General features: G+C 46.3%; 1 pseudogene; it reads right to left on the bottom strand.

The window, feature by feature from the left end:
• The window catches only part of LOC123488407, a 32422-nt pseudogene extending 12160 nt beyond the window's left edge, over positions 1-20262 (bottom strand).
• Between the last annotated feature and the right edge of the window lie 253 nt (positions 20263-20515).

Genomic DNA, 20515 nt, shown 5'->3' with positions numbered 1-20515 from the left:
ACCACCACCGCTTATCAATCATGGCATCTGACTACCACTGTATTTCTCCTCACACAATTTACAATGAATAAAAAACCATGACATGAGCTCAATGGGATAAAACATCAGAAAGTGACACTCACTAATTTGCCATCTTCTCCTGGATCCCCCTGGGAAATGAAATAGATATGGTTTGTTACAGTCAATTCAAAGAAAATGTACTGAGACCAAGTAAAGCTGAGAATGTTCTACACAGAATTGCCAGAAGGTATGGTACAACTCACCGCCTCTCCCTCTGGTCCCTGGGGTCCTGCTGGTCCTTTGACCCCTGGGGCCCCATCGGTCCCATTGGCCCGGCCACCGGCTGCACCACAGAGCCGTCCCCCTAGCCTCACCACCTGGGCAGCGGGCCCCCGTAGGGCCGGGAGGGCCAGGGGAACCAGTACGCCACGGTCCCCCTTGGAGCCTGGGTAACCGAACCCAGAACTGCCCTGTGGGAGAAAACAATCAACTACCTATTTAATCTGATCACTTCAATGACTAGCTAAGATCAAGTCAAATAAAAGAAGGTGGGAAGGACACAAAGTCAAACTGTACCTTCAGGCCCTTGTCTCCCTGAATGAGAAAGGAGACAAAGACAAGTTGTGTGTGATGTAACTATTACATTAGTGTCTGAGGCATGTGTGTAGTCTGTCTGAATCAGTTGTAATCAGTTATGGGGTCATCAGTTATAGGGGGTGTATATCACACAGTACTGTGCCAGGCAGCACACACTACCTTTTCTCCACGTTCTCCTCCCGCCTGATGAGGAGCCAGAGGAAGAGGCAGAGCTGGAGAGAGACCCCGAGTCCCCCTTTGGCCCAGCGGGACCTCTGTCCCCTGGACTGCCCTTCTCCCCCTCTGTCCCCCTTCTCCCCGTTAGAGCCAGTAGAGCCTGATGACACACAGATAGAGGGAGAGGTGGGTGTTAGAATAAATGTCAGAAGCAACATCGTGGTCATTATCGGCATGAATGTTGTTGTCATTGTCACCATCACTAGCATCCTCATCACTGGCATCCTCCACAGAAGCATTATGATTATGAATCGCGATCATCATCATCATCATCATCATCATCATCATCATCTCTATCATAATCATCATCATCATCATCACCACTATCATCATCATCACTATCATCATCACTATCATCATCACTATCATCACCATCATCATCATCACAGTACCACACCCTCTGTTAGATGGTCAAATCATCAGATCCTCTGTATGCATCTCGTTATTCTCTCAGTTAGCTTCCTACTACCTTTGTCCTCCTTCCACAGAGTTCCATGTCAACCTGCTCCACAGAGTTCCATGCCAACCTGCTCCACAGAGTTCCATGCCAACCTGCTCCACAGAGTTCCATGCCAACCTGCTCCTCAGAGTTCCATGCCAACCTACTTCACAGAGTTCCATGCCAACCTGCTCCACAGAGTTCCATGCCAACCTGCTCCACAGAGTTCCATGCCAACCTACTCCACAGAGTTCCATGTCAACCTGCTCCACAGAGTTCCATGCCAACCTGCTCCACAGAGTTCCATGCCAACCTGCTCCACAGAGTTCCATGCCAACCTGCTCCACAGAGTTCCATGTCAACCTACTCCACAGAGTTCCATACCAACCTGCTCCACAGAGTTCCATACCAACCTGCTCCACAGAGTTCCATGCCAACCTACTCCACAGAGTTCCATGCCAACCTGCTCCAAAGAGTTACATGCCAACCTGCTCCACAGATTTCCATGCCACCCTACTCCACAGAGTTCCCATGCCAACCTGCTTCACATAGTCCCATGCCAACCTACTCCCACAGAGTTCCATGCCAACCTGCTCCAAAGAGTTCCATGCCAACCTGCTCCACAGATTTCCATGCCAACCTATTCCACAGAGTTCCATGCCAACCTGCTCCAAAGAGTTCCATGCCCACCTGCTCCACAGAGTTCCATGCCAACCTATTCCACAGAGTTCCATGCCAACCTACTCCACAGAGTTCCATGCCAACCTGCTCCAAAGAGTTACATGCCAACCTGCTCCACAGATTTCCATGCCACCCTACTCCACAGAGTTCCATGCCAACCTGCTTCACATAGTCCCATGCCAACCTACTCCACAGAGTTCCATGCCAACCTGCTCCAAAGAGTTCCATGCCAACCTGCTCCACAGATTTCCATGCCAACCTATTCCACAGAGTTCCATGCCAACCTGCTCCAAAGAGTTCCATGCCCACCTGCTCCACAGAGTTCCATGCCAACCTATTCCACAGAGTTCCATGCCAACCTGCTCCACAGAGTTCCATGCCAGCCTGCTCCTAAGAGTTCCATTCCAACCTGCTCCACAGAGCTCCATGCCAACCTGCTCCAAAGAGTTCCATGCCAACCTGCTCCACAGAGTTCCATGCCAACCTGCTCCAAAGAGTTCCATGCCAACCTGCTCCACAGAGTTCCATGCCAACCTATTCCCCCAGAGTTCCATGCCAACCTGCTCCACAGAGTTCAATGCCAACCTGCTCCACAGAGTTACATGCCAACCTGCTCCACAGATTTCCATGCCACCCTACTCCACAGAGTTCCATGCCAACCTGCTTCCACATAGTCCCATGCCAACCTACTCCACAGAGTTCCATGCCAACCTGCTCCAAAGAGTTCCATGCCAACCTGCTCCACAGAGTTCCATGCCAACCTGCTCCACAGGTTCCATGCCAACCTGCTCCACAGAGTTCCATGCCAACCTGCTCCACAGAGTTCCATGTCAACCTGCTCCACAGAGTTCCATGCCAACCTGCTCCACAGAGCTCCATGCCAACCTGCTCCACAGAGTTCCATGTCAACCTACTCCACAGAGTTCCACACCAACCTGCTCCACAGAGTTCCATACCAACCTGCTCCACAGAGTTCCATGCCAACCTACTCCACAGAGTTCCATGCCAACCTGCTCCAAAGAGTTCCATGCCAACCTGCTCTACAGAGTTCCATGCCAACCTGCTCCACAGAGCTCCATGCCAACCTGCTCCACAGAGTTCCATGCCACCCTACTCCACAGAGTTCCATGCCAACCTGCTTCACAGTCCCATGCCAACCTACTCCACAGAGTTCCATGCCAACCTGCTCCAAAGAGTTCCATGCCAACCTGCTCCACAGAGTTCCATGCCAACCTATTCCACAGAGTTCCATGCCAACCTGCTCCACAGAGTTCCATGCCAATCTGCTCCTCAGAGTTCCATTCCAACCTGCTCCACAGAGCTCCATGCCAATCTACTCCACAGAGTTCCATGCCAACCTGCTCCAAAGAGTTCCATGCCAACCTGCTCCACAGAGTTCCATGCCAACCTATTCCCCAGAGTTCCATGCCAACCTGCTCCACAGAGTTCAATGCCAACCTGCTCCACAGAGTTACATGCCAACCTGCTCCACAGATTTCCATGCCACCCTACTCCACAGAGTTCCATGCCAACCTTCTTCACAGAGTCCCATGCCAACCTACTCCACAGAGTTCCATGCCAACCTGCTCCAAAGAGTTCCATGCCAACCTGCTCCACAGAGTTCCATGCCAACCTATTCCACAGAGTTCCATGCAAACCTGCTCCACAGAGTTCCATGCCAACCTGCTCCTCAGAGTTCCATTCCAACCTGCTCCACAGAGCTCCATGCCAATCTACTCCACAGAGTTCCATGGCAACAGAACATGCTGAGGAGTGCATGATGAGATCTCATCAACCTAGTCCAGTGAAGCTTCCCTGAAATCTGACAGGGAGAAGTAAGGGTATACTGTCCTGGAAATCAGGGACTGGTTGTCAGGGAACTCCACTGGACCTCATTGGAGAGTGTTTATAATATAGCCAGACAGACAGACAGCCGGATGGACGGACAGACAAATTACCTACCTGGTTGACCTCCTGACCCTGGTCTGGACTCTACTGAGGTCTGATGATTCCTGTCACCTACAGTCAATCAACACAAACACACTTTTCCAGCATGCCTAGTTCGTATACTAGAAAACACTAACAACTATCAACAATCAACAATCAGCCACTCTTGGAGGAAAATTAAAGGTAATGTCTACTTTCTCCACTAGAGGGTGATAGTGTGCTGTATATCCCAGCATACAGTATGTAAAAAGCGGCAAGGTTCTCAAGCCCAGACAAGTAGCGTGGTATTACACTAGGTACATATTTCCATGACAGATAGTTTCACAGTTTTTACATCAACAGTTTTCGTTAGTACTGCAGCTACTCTAAATACTCTAAATATAGCTAGATTGGTTGACTATTATTTGCGCATTTTCAATAAACCTAAGCAGAAATGAGAAAAAAATATATTTTGGGGATAACTTTACAGATGATGTCATCATTGTTCGACTCAGCCCACTGACCTGTCTCTGAGCCTGTCGCTCACTGATGACGTCAGAGGGGGCTCTGGCACCGGGTCGGAGAGTTGGAGGGTGGTCTGACAGGGAGGGAGGAGAGGGAAGTTAGACAGGACAGACAGACCCTGATCCAATACTTTCACATTGAATCCATCCTTCTATTTCCACATCCCAGAATAGATTAACAGGACAACACAGGATAAAGAAGATACCTTTACAGTTTGGCCTGTCTCTCTTCTGTCCCCATCCCCACTGCCAAAGTCACCTGAGGCCTGAGAGAGAGAGAGAGAGAGAGAGAGAGAGAGAGAGAGAGAGAGAGAGGAGAGAGAGAGAGAGAGAGAAGAGAGAGAGAGAGACAGACAGAGACAGAGTAAATGTAAGGCATTTTAAAAACGTTAGTTGAGATTAATCATATCATATTCCTACTAAACTGTGTCTGGTTCTACAGTCTGATCACTCACAGCGTCCGAGTCATCATCGTCTTCACAGAGTAGCTCAGCTGATCGAGGGTTGCCCACCACTTTCAGCTCAGTGATCGCCCCCTGCACAACACACACACACACACACACACACACACACACAGACACACAGACACACACACAGACACACACACACACACACACACACACACACATACAGACACACACACACACACAGACACACAGACACACAGACACACAGACACACAGACACAGACACACAGACACAGACACACAGACACAGACACACTGATGGCTGTGAGAAAGGAGATACTGTATAGCCATTGGAGCTGTATGAATTTAATGAGCCATTAATATACAGTCAAATGTAAAGAGAATGTGTCTGACTGACTCTGGCTGTGACCTTACTAACTCAGAACAGACTGAGTCTGGCTGTGACCTTACTAACTCAGAACAGACTGACTCTGGCTGTGACCTTACTAACTCAGAACAGACTGAGTCTGGCTGCTGACCTTACTAACTCAGAACAGACTGAGTCTGGCTGGGACCTTACTAACTCAGAACAGACTGAGTCTGGCTGTGACCTTACTAACTCAGAACAGACTGAGTCTGGCTGTGACCTTACTAACTCAGAACAGACTGAGTCTGGCTGTGACCTTACTAACTCAGAACAGACTGAGTCTGGCTGTGACCTTACTAACTCAGAACAGACTGACTCTGGCTGTGACCTTACTAACTCAGAACAGACTGAGTCTGGCTGTGACCTTACTAACTCAGAACAGACTGAGTCTGGCTGTGACCTTACTAACTCAGAACAGACTGACTCTGGCTGTGACCTTACTAACTCAGAACAGACTGAGTCTTGCTGAAACAACAGACAGGGTTCTAAATCTCTCCCAGGGGCCTGATAGAGTTAGACTAGGAGAACGCATCGTGTCAACACGCTGTGTGTTAAAAACAGCAGGTGTGAGTGAGATGAAACCTAAACCCACACGTAGTTCGGGGTAAATCCCTCACTAATTGCTCCCTCAGGAATCTCAGTCAGGTATGTGTCCGGGTCACTGGCAACAGAAAAAGCCAGACAGCCAGTCACATCTCACTAACACAGCACCAATAACCCCTCCTCCCTCTAGTAAATCTATTAAATGACCTGTCCTGTCGTCTAGCCTTTCAACTTTGACCACTGAGCACAGTCACTGACCCGTCTGACCACATGTGATGGTCACATGGGGTTTGACCCAGAGCGAGGTTGAGGGGTGGGGTTGCAGAACAACAGAGAGACATCAAGGGAAGAGTTATGCAGATGTTTTACATGAGGGAACAATATAGTAAATGATAAATATGTGTGGTCAGGTCAGCATTAGAGGTGTGGTTGGCGATCCATACTGTACCTCAAACCTGTCAGGGTCCGCCCTCCCGCCCTGACCCACGAAGATGCCCGCCCCCTGTCCAGCTCCATGTCATCCGGTGAGCGCTCCAACTTCACTGTCTTCCCAGAGGCGTCGCACCCCATGAAGAAGGTCACCTGGTCGTTGAACACGGACAGAGAAACTTGGTCCAGGAGTCTAGGTCCAGGGAGGGCACGGTGAAACTAGCAGCTGGTACGAGGCCTCCGAGTCGGGCTCTGTGTAGTAGAACAGAATCCTCTGATTCCTGCCCCGTCAGCGTCCGGGCGCTCAGCTTCACCCCCCAGTACATGAACTTCTGGGAGCGTCTGTGATGGAGAAGAGGACCCCGGGACTGGAGGGGATGATTTGGAAGACCAGGGAGAAGTCTCGGTAGAAGGGGTTGGGGAGGTGGGCCGGGGCCGGCTGTCCCGCAGCGGTCAGCCCATCCAGCCCTCCGAAGTAGTAGGCAGGTTTTCCCCCTGGACCGGTCCGGGACTCATCAGGAGGCAGGTCTCCGATCAGCTGCAGTAGAGTCACACCACTCTCCGCTGCAGGGGGAGGAGACAGGATAGGAAGTGAGGTCACACACACAGGAAGCCAGCGCTTACAGTACAGGAGTCTCATTGGCCCAGTCCAGAAACAAAGCCCTAGCCCTTACTTAGGTCCCAGGGCACTGTGTAGATCTGAAAACATTGGATAGCTGTAAGCAGTAGAATAAAAATGTCACCTTACATTCTGATTTGTCTATCTAATTCTTTCAGATCTAGTCTACATTAAGTTCCTAGGGCTTCTTTCAGATCTTGTCTACATTAAGTTCCTAGGGCTTCTTTCAGATCTAGTCTACATTAAGTTCCTAGGGCTTCTTTCAGATCTAGTCTACATGAAGAGCCTAAGGCTTCTTTCAGATCTTGTCTACATGAAGTGCCTAAGGCTTCTTTCAGATCTAGTCTACATTATGTACTCCTGAGTGGCGCAGTGGTCTAAGGCACTGCATCGCAATGCTAACTGTGCCACTAGAGATCCTGGTTCGAATCCAGGCTCTGTCGCAGCCGGCCGCGACCGGGAGACTCATGGGCGGCGCACAATTCGTCCAGGGTAGGGGAGGAATGGCTGGCAGGGATGTAGCTCAGTTGATAGAGCATGGCGTTTGCAACGCCAGGGTTGTGGGTTTGATTCCCACGGGGGCCAGTATAAAAAAAAAATTATTCACTAACTGTAAGTTGCTCTGGATAAGAGCGTCTGCTAAATGACTAAAATGTAAGTTCCTAGGGCTTCTTTCAGATCTAGTCTACATTAAGTTCCTAGGGCTTCTTTCAGATCTAGTCTACATTAAGTTCCTAGGGCTTCTTTCAGATCTAGTCTACATTAAGTTCCTAGGGCTTCTTTCAGATCTAGTCTACATTAAGGGCCTAAGGCTTCTTTCAGATCTAGTCTACATTAAGTTCCTAGGGCTTCTTTCAGATCTAGTCTACATTAAGTTCACAGGGCTTCTTTCAGATCTAGTCTACATTAAGTGCCTAAGGCTTCGGGACTTTGAGTTGTTTCTGAACCAGAGCCTTTTTTCTCAGCTCCTGTTTACTCTACGCGCGTAACCACTGGTTTAGGATCAGCTATACACTCTTAGAAAAAAAGGGTCCCAAAAGAGTTCTTCGGCTGTCCCCATCAATAACCTTTGTTGGTTCCAGGTAGAACCCTCTGTGGAAAGGGTTCATTACGGAACCAAAATGGCTCTACCTAGGGTTGCAAAGGGATGGTATATTACTGGAAACTTTCAAAGTTTACCAGTAAATTACCTGAATTTTGGTATCTTTCAAGGATTTTATTTAATCTATTACAAGACACCTAGTGTCCCTTTTGGGTACTTCAGATGATCACAGGTGTCTGTAATTATCTCTGGCCCTCTGTGTGGCCTTATCATATGTAACATTAATTCAATAATTAAATAAGATGATTTTCAAATACAAAATTGAATGACAAAGCTGTAAAACATTATCCAAAATATAAACCATCATCATGAAATATCATTTTATTTATTTTACTATGTATTTGTTGTCAATGTTTCAGCGTCAAACTGGTGGCAGTTGTGGGGAAAATGTAAATAGTTGGAAGAGTTGCGGAGTTAATTGAACATATTGCCATTGTTGTTTGATGCTTTTTTTCATTATTTAGGCTATTCTCTCTTGAACCAGATGATCTATATACTAGAAACAATATGTGGACAATATGGACACAGATACACAACATGAATACTATATACTGTATGAATACATTTTGTAAAAGTTATTCAAATATAAATTATCAAGGTTACGATAGATTGCCATAGATTTTCTATTAATTACCCAAAATGACTGAACATGTCAGTAACTTTGGTAAACTTCTGGTAGCTTTGCAGCCCTAGTTCTACCTGGAATCAAAAAGGGTTCTTCAAAGGGGTTCTCCTATGGGGACAGCCGAAAAATCATTTTTAGGTTCTAGACAGCACCTTTTTTCTAAGCCTGTACCATCTTCCTTTACCATACCCACAAACCATTATCAGCTAAACAGCCAAACTGATCCCAAGTCAGTTGTTAAGGGCATAGAGTAAGCATGCACATAGGGTACTTTATCATTGACATGAGGTTACCGAAGGGTACAAGGGCACAGTGCAGTAGCAGGTTAGAAAGCACCATGCCTCCATTAGTGTGCTGAGCTTCACCAAGTGACTTAGTCGTGGTGAGTGCCTCAGGTCATAGCCATTCATGTGCAGTGGAGAAAACAACATACTCACTGGGCAAAAACTGGTTGAATCAACGTTGTTTCCACATCATTTCAACAAAAAATTCAATGTGATGATGTTGAATGAATGTGGAAAATTGATTGGATTTGAAAAAAGTCATCAACGCAAGGTAATTTAGTATTTTTAACCCAACTTTTAACCTAAATCCAATGACATGGTGAAATGTTTTGTTGATTTCACGTTGAATTCACGTTAGCTGACAACTCAATCAAATGTAAATCAAAACTAGACGTTGAACTGAAGTATGTGCCCAGTGGGTACCAACTCGTGACCTAGCGAATGGTCAGCGAAAGGTCCGTTGCAGAGTGAAATGACAAACCTCAGGCCACATGGACCAAACCCAGTACCCAGTAGTAGTTAATGGGTTCAACCTCACCTAGGACAGGTCAAACCCTTCACAGACCTACAGTATGTGGTCAATGATGAACCGTTCTATGTTTCTTTGATGGGCGATAGCAGATCTCGTGACAGCTCACATTCTCTTTCAAGCGCAGTGGTAAGCCTGCTTGACCAAGCTAGGTAGTAGTTGTAAAAAGAAAAGCAATTTATGGAGAGAGTTTTGGGGTTCAGGAGGCAGAAACTGTGTCAAATGAACTTGGGCTGGTTTAGCATGGAAAAACGTCTGACTGTAGTCCAGTTCCCATGGACTCAAATAGCCTAGAGGGAAATGAGGAGTAGCTACATGAGACTGACCATCACATTCACATGAAATACAACGTCTAGGGAACTAAACACTGGACAGACAGACATCCTCTCATGGGTGAACTGTCAAAGTAGATTTATGACAGCTGTTTACAGAAAAGCCCACACTGTACATTGTGAAGGTCACACGAACCAGCGATACTTGAGATTTCCTATCCCTCGAGTGATGTGAACTTAAACAAGGGAAGTGAACTCCGTAACACAGTCATTTAGTCTCAGAGGATCTAGATTGAACCATGAGGCGTTATTCCAGTAGCTAGTAGTGTATACAGAAAAGGGATCTAACTTCTCAATGGCCAAAAGTGCCATTCATAAGTAAGTGCAAAATGATACTGAAGATTATACAACGGGTGGGTTTAATCCTGAATGCTGATTGGTTAAAACCGCATTCCAGCCGGTGTCTATTCCACAAGTTACCACCGGCTAAATCTATGAATGCCCTTTCAGGTGGTTGATTAAGCCTACATTTCAAAATGGACCATGTCTCATATTAGTATCATATTTCCAGTTGTGACAGTGTGAATGACATTTATTGGACTATTGGAGAGTACTTGGACAACAACCAATTCACAATGACTGGAGTCCTACTACATCCTCAAATGAATTGGAACAAGAGACTCAACACTTGCTGGACTAATCCCAAACATATGTTTCCACAAACCAACACAGCAACACCACTTAGTCTCTACAGTCTGTACTCACTCCCACACCATTTAGCCAAGCCAGCTAGGGTCTCACTGGACACTGTTGTTATGCTATCTACATTCTAAACCTGCACGTCAACCGAAGCTTAGCTGAAGATTCCGTGGGATTTCAGCCAATTAGTGGGAGGCTGAGGGGCGAGGGGAGGCAGCTTCCCCATCAGATGCACCTGCTATTGGTCCATCTGACAGGGCGCTAGGGCAGTCACAGCTCTGGCCCGGTTAGCCCTACACTAACCCAACACTAACCCAGCACTAACCCAATACTAACCCAACACTAACCCAACACTAACCCAACACTAACCCAACACTACCGCAGACACTAACCCAGCACTACCCCAACACTACCCCAACAGTAACCCAACACTAACCCAACACTAACCCAATACTACCGCAGACGCTCTTATCCAGGGTGACTTACAGTAGTGAGTACATACATTTTCTTATTTTTTCCCCCGTGGGAATCAAACCCACAACCCTGGTGTTGCAAACACCATGCTCTACCAACTGAGCCACATGGGACCAGGGTGGCTGGCCAGGCAGGCAGCTTCCCTTCCCTGTTCCCAATCTGACATGATTCCATGATTCTCCACACTGGTCTGATCCTTCACGCTATCCTGGCAACGCTCAGGGACATTCCACAGCACTGCAGTAATAGGGAGATGAATTTACAGAGTTCCAGGGATTCCCAGCCGGACATAGGAGATTAAGGGAATATCCTGTCGGTTACGTACTGCAGATGTCCCATCCCAATAGGGAATATATTCCCACCTCCCACAGATCGGGGAATCCATGGCCTACAGTGCACATTTTTACATTTGCAAAAAATAACATCAAACCTGTTTTTGCTTTGTCATTATGGGGAATTGTGGGTAGATTGACGAGGGGAAAAAACAATTTCATCAATTTTAGAATAAGAATGTAACGTAACAAAATGTGGAAAAAGTGAAGGGGTCGGAATACTTTCCAAATGCACTGTATGTCTATGTCAGCTGAGCTTATTCACCTGATAGTCACCTGATCTCTGTATGTCACCTGCAATATCAATAACATGGCACCATCATTTTGTGAAGTGAGTGGGCTAAACAATGCATGTACTGACCATAGAATGTCATGCACAAAGCAAAAAATCCAAAACGAAACTAGGATTTGTGTGTGTGTGTGTGTGTCTGTCTATGCATGCATGTGAAACACATCTCAGATGTCCATGGGAATGTGGGCCATGTGGGAATCCAATAAGCTTTGTTAAGTACAGTACCCAGCACAACAGGCCTGCCAGTCTAAACATGCTGAAGTGGCTAGGGACGAGGGCTAACGACTGGCTCTCAGACCATGACCAATAAATTAATATGTCCAGGAGGAGGGTTTGCGTGCAACGTATACATTGAGGAAACTTGCTACAGCTGATGTGTGGTGGGTGGTTTCTGTAAGGGACAAAATGGCTGCCGTGTTGCATCACCCAGGTAGGTGCTAGTGGATGAGGGTGAGTTACAGTATGAAGCACTTTTAGACATGATGGAAAGCACTATATGAATACAATCTAGAAAAACCCTGAGAGATCTTGTAGCTACAAAAATCCTGCTTGCCAATGAATACATAGACCAACCTGCAGTCATTAATCTTCATAACAATACATTACACTGAGAATTAAGCAATCTTCCTTAGTCAATAAAATAAACAGTTACATTTACGTCAATGTTGAAATTTGATATATTTTGCTGTATTCAGAAAGTGCATTCGGAAAGTATTCAGACCCCTTGACTTTTTCCATATTTTGTTACGTTACAGCCTTATTCTAAAATTGATTAAATTGTTTTTTTCCTCATCAATCTACACACAATACCACATAATGCAAAAACAGGTTTTTAGGCATTTTATTTTCAGGTCACTCCAGAGATGTTTGATCAGGTTCAAGTCCGGCTCTGGCTGGGCCACTCAAGGACATTCAGAGACTCTTCCCGAAGCCACTCCTGCGTTGTCTTGGCTGTGTGCTTAGGGTCGTTGTCCTGTTGGAAGGTGAACCTTCGCCCCAGTCTGAGGTCCTGAGCACTGGAGCAGGTTTTCATCAAGGATCTTCCTGTACTTTGCTCCATTAACCTTTCCCTCAAACCTGACTAGTCTCCCAGTCCCTGCCACTGAAAAACATCCCCAGAGCATGATGCTACCACCACCATACTTCACCATGTGGATGGTGCCAGGTTTCCTCCAGACGTGACGCTTTAAATTCAGGCCAAAGAGTTCAATCTTGGTTTCATCAGACCAGAGAATCTTGTTTCTCATGGTCTGAGTCTTTAGGTGCCTTTTGGCAAACTCCAAGCGTGCTGCCTTGCCTTTTACAGAGGAGTGGCTTCCGTCTACCATAAAGGCCTGATTGGTGGAGTGCTGCAGATATGGTTGTCCTTCTGGAAGGTTCTCCAATCTCCACAGAGGAACTCCGGAGCGCTGTCAGAGTGACCATTGGGTTCTTGGTCACCTCCCTGACCAAGGCCCTTCTCCCCCGATTGCTCAGTTTGGCTGGGCGGCCAGCTCTAGGAAGAGTCTTGGTGGTTCCAAACTTCTTCCATTTAAGAATGATGGAGGCCACTGTGTTCTTGGGAACCTTCGATGCTGCAGAAATATTTTGGTACCCTTCCCCAGATCTGTGCCTTGACAGAATCCTGTCTCTGAGCTCTATGAACAACTCCTTCAACCTCATGGCTTGGTTTTTGCTCTGACATGCACTATCAACTGTGGGACCTTGTATAGACAGGTGTGTGCCTTTCCAAATCATGTCCAATCAATTGAATTTACCACAGGGGGACTCCAATCAAAATGTAGAAACATCTCAAGGATGATCAATGGAAACAGGATGCACCTGAGCTCAATTTCGAGTCTCATAGCAAAGGGTCTGAATACTTATGTAAATAAGGTATTTTTGCAAAAAAATCTAAAAACCTGTTTTTGCTTTGTCATTATGGGGTATTGTGTGTAGATTGATGAGGGAAAAATTATAATTTAATCCATTTTAGTATAAGGCTGTAATGTGACAAAATGTGGAAAAAGTCAAGGGGCCTGAATACTTTCTGAATGCACTGTATATTACTGTATATTACTGTATAACATTGTTTTATCCCTGTCTTCTCTATCCCCTCTTCATCCTCTCCTCTTCACCTCTTTTATCCTAGCAAAGAGCTTCCTCTTATAACAAGCCAAGAGGGCGTACCTAAAATGTCCTGCAACCTAAACATTGACTCTTTTAACTACAATCCGCCTAGTTACCTCATGTCTGAGTTTCACTCTGTTTTAAATAAACGTAGGTATGTCACAGTGAACAATAAACGAGTTTATAGAACGCTACCTCATTGCAGAAGGCTTTATTGCCTCAAGACCGTGCTGAAGAAATCGTTCTGTGCTCTTTGTCTGAAAACTGTAATAAGTCCTTGTTTGGGAAAATGAGAAGGCCTACTAACTGTGTGCAAAGAGCAACAGAAAACTATTTTCCTAATTCAATGATGCATCAGAGAGAGCCAGAGGCCAAAGCACCAAATACAGTGGGGAAAGAAGTATTTAGTCAGCCACCAATTGTGCAAGTTCTCCCACTTAAAAAGATGAGAGAGGCCTGTAATTTTCATCATATGTACACGTCAACTATGACAGACAAATGAGGAAAAAAATCCAGAAAATCACATTGTAGGATTTTTAATGAATTTATTTGCAAATTATGGTGGAAAATAAGTATTTGGTTAATAACAAAAGTTTTTCAATACTTTGTTATATACCCTTTGTTGGCAATGACACAGGTCAAACGTTTTCTGTAAGTCTTCACAAGGTTTTCACACACTGTTGCTGGTATTTTTGGCCCATTCCTCCATGCAGATCTCCTCTAGAGCAGTGATGTTTTGGGGGCTGTCGCTGGGCAACACGGACTTTCAACTCCCTCCAAAGATTTTCTATGGGGTTGAGATCTGGAGACTGGCTAGGCCACTCCAGGACCTTGAAATGCTTCTTACGAAGCCACTCCTTCGTTGCCCGGGCGGTGTGTTTGGGATCATTGTCATGCTGAAAGACCCAGCCACGTTTCATCTTCAATGCCCTTGCTGATGGAAGGAGGTTTTCACTCAAAATCTCACGATACATGGCCCCATTCATTCTTTCCTTTACACGGATCAGTCGTCCTGGTCCCTTTGCAGAAAAACAGCCCCAAAGCATGATGTTTCCACCCCCATGCTTCACAGTAGGTATGGTGTACTTTGGATGCAACTCAGCATTCCTTGTCCTCCAAACACGACGAGTTGAGTTTTTACCAAAAAGTTCTATTTTGGTTTCATCTGACCATATGACATTCTCCCAATCCTCTTCTGGATCATCCAAATGCACTCTAGCAAACTTCAGACGGGCCTGGACATGTACTGGCTTAAGCAGGGGGACACGTCTGGCAATGCAGGATTTGAGTCCCTGGCGGCGTAGTGTGTTACTGATGGTAGGCTTTGTTACTTTGGTCCCAGCTCTCTGCAGGTCATTCACTAGGTCCCCCCCGTGTGGTTCTGGGATTTTTGCTCACCGTTCTTGTGATCATTTTGACCCCACGGGGTGAGATCTTGCGTGGAGCCCCAGATCGAGGGAGATTATCAGTGGTCTTGTATGTCTTCCATTTCCTAATAATTGCTCCCACAGTTGATTTCTTCAAACCAAGCTGCTTACCTATTGCAGATTCAGTCTTCCCAGCCTGGTGCAGGTCTACAATTTTGTTTCTGGTGTCCTTTGACAGCTCTTTGGTCTTGGCCATAGTGGAGTTTGGAGTGTGACTGTTTGGGTTGTGGACAGGTGTCTTTTATACTGATAACAAGTTCAAACAGGTGCCATTAATACAGGTAACGAGTGGAGGACAGAGGAGCCTCTTAAAGAAGAAGTTACAGGTCTGTGAGAGCCAGAAATCTTGCTTGTTTGTAGGTGACCAAATACTTATTTTCCACCATAATTTGCAAATAAATTCATTAAAATCCTACAATGTGATTTTCTGGATTTTTTTTTCTAATTTTGTCTGTCATAGTTGACGTGTACCTATGATGAAAATTACAGGCCTCTCTCATCTTTTTAAAGTGGGAGAACTTGCACAATTGGTGGCTGACTAAATACTTTTTTCCCCCACTGTATATGTTTGTTTAAACCTCCATGTTCCAAGATGACAGTGCCAAAAACGACTGTACGAACATAAGAATGTACTTTAATTACAATAATGTATGTAGCCAAAAGTGAAACCATTATCATTGTTTATTGGTGCTAACTTGCAATGCTTGTTACAAGTGGTGACTAGCCCATCAAAGACCATTGGAACAGGCTGTAATGTGAAACACTGATCCTACTGTACCGGAAACAGACAGATGTCAGCTGGCGTTTGAGATATAGAGTATCTAACTCCACTTGCCATCCTTTCCAAGGACCCCCCTGTTAGAAAGTCTGAATGGTCCAATCCATGAACCTCTCCAGCTGTGACACATCCCAGGGGACCAGACCAACTGGACCTGGAGAGCTACAGAAAGGGGGGAGCAGAGCCAGAACTGAAAGCCCATCAGTTAACACTTCAGAGTGAGGCAACACAGCTGTGACATCTATGGCATTTCCACTGTTCCCAGATCAGCCCTTAATCCATATTTGGCCAAACCCCAGCCATGATCAATTAAAGATGACAGATGGTGGAACAAGAAACAAGAAAGCAGAGCACTCCACTAAGATGACATCACTAAATCCAACCTTGTACATTTCCTCTAGGTTTTCATGAAACCATTCTCACTCACTTGGCATTACAGCTTGGCTCAATTGGCTGAAAGCCAGAAAAGCCCCATTCTGCTATTCAAGCTAATGGTTGGATTGGTCATACATAACATAAAATGTGGCGCCACAGCAGCCAGGTTTTCTCTGGCAAGGGCCCATCTTTCATAGATTTTGCCCATACTTGGAATCCTCTGGGAATTCAACTGCCTGCAGTGTTTTGAGTTGAAATACTGTAGAGCAAGGGTTTTTCAACCTACATACCTATAACATCCGTTTACATTATAGATAGTGCAAAAATCAAGACTTATTACAAAACATGATCCACTGCATTTTAACATCAACGCGGGCAAACAAGAATGTAATACCACCCACTTGTTTCCCAGTGAACCAACATGAACATTGGCATGTAATGAACTGGGAAATCCCCTTGACACAAAAGACTCTCTCTTTCTCTTAGTTGTTCTCTTTACTCTTCTTCAGATGGTTGACTGTACATTTAATTGCCGCCTTTCCACCCTTTATATCTAACTATCACTGACAGACTGTGTAAAATGGTGGGTGTCCCATGACCCCTAGTGAAGATTCCGTGCCCCGCTGTCTGGTCTGAATCAGACGGCTCCTTGTTGGAAGGGGGCACGCAAAGACACCCTCACCCTTTCTCCCAAACCAGAGGGCACAATCGCCACACTCTTCCCCAGAGCAGATCATTTTGCATGAATCTACCACCCCCAGCCACACTCCCATACAGCCCCAGTGTGGATGAGATTAATCCATTGTTCAGACTGCAGTGGTCTGCTCTACTGAGAAGGCAGTCTCCACTCCTCCAAGACACATGCTACATTCCAATCCTCATACTCACTGATTATAGACGTCGATTGAGTCCCAGAAATACTATAATACAGTATGGAGGCTGTGTAATATAAAGATGGCAATGAAAGGAGGCTGGCGAATCTCGATAAGGGTCGGATTGATTGTCACCCACCAACCCTAATTCCATAGGTCGCCCATTGGTACAGATAGTGGCATGAAAATGCTTTGTAGATTTACAAAGACAAGATGGTTGACCCTCTTAAGCCAGATAGTTTTGAGTGAAATCTTAAGATGGCTGTTTGTAATAGTTTGTTTACATCATTCTACCTATAGGTCCATCACCAGCCTACCCACCAACCCATGCATCCCTGCATCCATCTCCACCTCTCATGCTGATAGGACAAACTTAATGAACTGAGTAAAACAGGATATTGAAATAGATCCTACAGCTAGAAAAAGGCCCAACAGTAGTAGAGAGCCCCATGAAACAGACTAACGTCAACTCCAGAACAAAACATGACATTCCATTTAAACTCCCATCTCAAATGACAACAAGTCAACCAAAGGAAACAAAGGATAGAGTGCACTGAGTGTGTGTGTATGTGTGTGTGTGTCTGAGTGTGTGTGTGTGTGTGTGTGTGTGTGTGTCTGAGTGTGTGTGTGTGTGTGTGTCTAAGTGTGTGTGTGTGTGTGTGTGTGTGTGTGTGTGTGTGTGTGTGTGTGTGTGTGTGTGTGTGTGTGTGTGTGTGTGTGTGTGTGTGTGTGTGTGTGTGTGTGTGTGTGTGTGTGTGTGATTCAGTGTGTATGTACAAGTCTAGGTATGCACCCCAGAAGAGGGTGACATGCTGACAAGCACGGTGCTGTTCCATAGCTTTTCTTGGCAAACAGAAGCACCAAATAAATCACAAATGAACATGTGCTGAAGTGATTTCGCCAAAGCTTGTCGAGCAAAAACACGACGAGTTCAAACTACAATGAAATGTGTACTCAGCTCCTTGCAATACAGCCAATATAGGAAACAGTCTTTCTGTCATGTCTCATATTGACCTATTCTGTCATATATTAGAATGAAAGGAAAACAGTGTCATACATGTGTACTACTACACTGCTATGCATTTCTTTTAAATAAGCCTTCCAAAAATCGTGGCTTTAGAGCCTAACCCCTATTTTATAGGACTAGGGTTTATGTTAAAGTTGAATCGTTATCTAAACTCCTACCCTACTTGCTAAAAGTTAAGTTAATATGGACAATAAAAAATGTTTAGAAGCCTGAGCACTTACAAGTCCCCATGGGAAAACAACTCTGTGATAAATATGGCTTGATTCGTTTTATGTGCTGTGACTCTGAACTCAGACTATCAAGTCTCCCATGCATACACAGTAGGGCATGATTTATTGAGCTGTCATAGCCTGCCGAGCTAAAGCCGAGGTAGAGCTTATAGAAGTCTTCCTGTCCCTTTATGGGGCCGAACCCTGGAGAACAGATTCTAAAAAGTGTGCATTTTCCACTTCTCCATATGCTTCTTTACTGCATCACATTAATCACAAGTCGACCCTACAGTACAAATCGGCATATCTGAATCCTCATAAATGCTGCATTGGGAAGAATGCATACGAATAGCAGGAAAAGCATTTTCCAATGTCGGAAAACAAAAGACTGGAGCATGATTTTGTCCTATGCTTCATGTATATTTCATGGGTTTTTCTCCACTCTATGCAGACAAAACATTCTCATTAACGTTAGCATTCATACAAAACATGCAAATGCTCCCAGGTTGGTGGTCTATAGTGCCGGTCAGTCATGCTTGTGTTCGTGTCACACTTCTGAGCATGTGCGGTGGAGTATGATTGACCCCAAAACAAGGTATAATCATCAGCATCCCCCGACTAAAAGCACACACTGCCGCCAAGCGTTTTGAAGTCGCTCAAATGTGAGGATAACAAGTGTCTATGCTGCTTCACAAAGGTGTGTTACACACACATGCACACGCACACACACACACACAAAGCTGTCATGACCAGACAACCGGATTCAAAATGTATCTCCAAACAGGATACATTCTAACCCGCGGTTTTACCTTTCCGATTACTAACTGACACACACGACGGACACCGCAAGCCCGCCTCCTGATCCCTGTCGGGCAGCATATTACACTCTACAGGAAGTTGCCCATCATCCAGGGCTGGCCAGCAGCTGTCTTGCAGGACATGGCAGAAGCTGCAGCAGGGCAGAAGGGGAACCTTGGTGGGCACCTGACCAGGCAGTGGGCACCTGGGCACCAGGAGGAGACAGAGGAACCATTCGGCTCCATGGTGGCACCCCGCCTTGGCCAGCCATGCCCACTCTCTCAGGACTATGCCCACCTCCTCCACAGAGGTGTGGTTCAGGAAGTTGGGCAGCGAGAAATGCTTCGACCCCCTGGATATGCAGATCGGCCAATCAGAGGGCACGAGGTGGCAGGTTCCATTGTGGTCATGAGAGGTGATGTCAGATAGGTTGGTCTTTAGTTCGCCCTGTTTCACCCCCTCAACCCCTGTGAGGTCATCCTCCACCACCCCTGTTAGGTTAGTGGGGATAACCAAGCTTTCGCTTTCTCTAAGCCCTGACCCTGAACCCGACCCCGATCCGGTCCCTGAACCTACACCATACTCAGCCCCCGATCCAAACCCAGACCCTACACCAGATGCTGAACCCGACCCTGACCCTGAACCCGTCTCAGACCCAGATCCTTCCACAGACCCAGACCCAGATCCTTCCCCAGACTCCTCCTTATTAACCGTCTGTGTGGTAGGGCTTGCCACTCCTCCGTCAGTCCAAGTGGTTGGGGTCGCATCCCACGTCTGCACAAACTTACGGATCCCATCAGCCACGTTGATGATTTCTGCCCCAACCCCTGCCAGGTTCTCCTCACCTCTCTTGGGCTGTCCTCCTGCCCCTGCCTTGCCCAGCAGCGGAGCCTTCGTTGGGGCTTGGGTAGTAGGATCAGGGTCATTGTTCCAGAACCAAGCATCCAGACGACCCACGCTGAAAGCCAGAAGAAGGGGAAAGCCCAGCCACAACTTCATCTTAGACATCTTGCTCCTTCAACCCACCGGCATCCAGAACCTCCTGGTCTGAGAGTATAGCTTCCACAACAAACACTGGATCCAACAAGCACTGTGTTCTGTCTGTGTTCTTACTGTTCCCCCACCTAATAGCCGGCTAGTCAACAGTCACTCAAGCCCCCTCTGTCCATAAGGCACACTGCTAGCACAAACACACACCGACCCTCCCTCTAGCACAGCTCATTGTTTCACTCCATGCACCGGCCCACTGCAGAATCATCTCTCACACACACACACACACACACACACACACACACACACACACACACACACACACACACACACACGGAAACCCACATCAGGAGGAGGGGTTACTGTGCTGGAGAGGGTCTTCATTGGTTAATCTGAATTTCTCCCTCACATACTGGCCCCTCCCTCCTGTTGCTAGGTCGATGAGTGTGTCCCCTCAGACACACAGTCCTCAATGAGGAAAACATGCACACTGACACACACACACAGACAGAA

The sequence above is a fragment of the Coregonus clupeaformis genome, unplaced genomic scaffold (genome assembly GCF_020615455.1).
Source record: "Coregonus clupeaformis isolate EN_2021a unplaced genomic scaffold, ASM2061545v1 scaf2273, whole genome shotgun sequence".
Lineage (NCBI taxonomy): Eukaryota > Metazoa > Chordata > Actinopteri > Salmoniformes > Salmonidae > Coregonus > Coregonus clupeaformis.
The sequence above is the reverse complement of the archived record's forward strand: the minus strand, read 5'-3'. Positions and strand labels throughout refer to the sequence as shown.